We start from the raw sequence: 1,678 nt of genomic DNA, 5'->3' as shown, positions 1-1,678 counted from the left end.
CAATGAAACCTCCAGATGTCCCGGATGAGGACATGTTCTTAAGGGCATTTGAGTACTCATTACATGGAGCGGCAAGGGATTGGTGTTGTTGTATTACTCCTGGATCCGTCACCTGTTGGGAAGATCTTGAGCATCAGTTTCTTGACAAATTCTCCCCTGTGCGGTATGGTCATAGCAATGATCCTGGGTGGACTGACCCTAGCTTGGGATGGTATGATGCTCCATAGCAATATCAACCATTTCCGAATTCTTGTATGCCTTCTCCACCTGTACAGGAACCATAACAACTGCAGTTTCATGGGCCTGCCCAAGCAACTCCTCATCCTCTCATTGCTTCTGAGCCTACATTGAAGGAGTTGTTGAGACAGATGACTGCTCAAAATATGCAGTTTCAACAGGAAACCAGAGATCAGATTATGTAGTTTCAGTTGTTTCAGCAGGAATTTATAACTTCATTTCAGAGTTTGAGCAATCAGTTGGGGCAGATGGCAACTCAACTCACTGAGGAACAATCTCATGTTTCAGAGGAATCCCCATTTTAGGCTGTTCAGCTTCTAGACGATGTTAGTGTCATCCATATAGGAGATGGGGAGCAAAGTCATGAGCTTACTACTGCGCCATCTACTTCCCCACCGTCCTATACCTTCCCTCTTGCACTTGAGGATGCAGTTGCTCATTCTGCTGTTATTGGTGAGATGAATCATGAATCAACACAGGTTTCCTCTAAACTTGAAATCCCACTTGCTTTGCTTGAGCTGTTTATGCATTCAAATATTCTTGATTCTGCTTCAGATTCACATGTTAGTGATGATTGTGATATGGAAACTGTGGAAACTGAAAATGCTTTAGACTTAGGATTAAATTTCGATCTTTCACAGTTTTCTGAAAATTTTAAATGTAGTTGTGAAGTTGGTTCTTGCTCTATTTGTGTTGAAATTAATTCTGTGATACAACCAGCTTCCAACTTTGTGATTGGTGATACTAACTGTGAATCTGATGAAAATGTTGAGGACCAGACATATATGAGCAGATATTTTAAGCCAGGTGGACTCTCTTCGTCTTCCACGATTGAAGGTGATTTACTGATGAATCATCCCTTCCTTGATCCGGTTGTGGAAGACATTTCTCTTCTCGATCAGATTTGGCGAATGAAGTCCTTTCTCAACACTTCATTTCTTGATCCATTTATGGAAGACACTTCTCTGCAAGTCCAAAATTGGCAACTGCCACCATGATCAGGGGAGTTTTCTTTTCCCTCCTCCTCCTTTCCCACTCTTATTGCACTTGTCCATGATTTGTTCACTGTTTTGACTGTTGATCTTATGCTTGTGACACATTGAGGACAATGTGTAGTTTAAGTGTGGTCTATTGGGGGAGACTCTGATTTTTCTGCGTTAAATTTTTCGTTTTCTAGGTAGTTTTTGTTGTGTCTTTTGTACAGTTTTGCATGTTTTTCCTTGATTTCTGGACTTTGTTTAGGTTGTCAGTTATTCCTTCACTTCATTGATACATTGATTTGTTGGATTCCTTGCTCTTCTTTGCTTGGAAAGATGATTATGATGTTTGAGAGTTGAATTGATTGTGACAGAATTACCCTGTGTGAGATTTGAGCCATTTGATGATCTTTCTTGTGTGTGATATGTCTCTGGATTGCTTGCACATTTGCCTTGGCTTGACT

The sequence above is a fragment of the Vigna radiata genome, unplaced genomic scaffold (assembly GCF_000741045.1).
Source record: "Vigna radiata var. radiata cultivar VC1973A unplaced genomic scaffold, Vradiata_ver6 scaffold_270, whole genome shotgun sequence".
In the NCBI taxonomy this organism is placed as follows: Eukaryota; Viridiplantae; Streptophyta; class Magnoliopsida; order Fabales; family Fabaceae; genus Vigna; species Vigna radiata.
The sequence above is the reverse complement of the archived record's forward strand: the minus strand, read 5'-3'. Positions refer to the sequence as shown.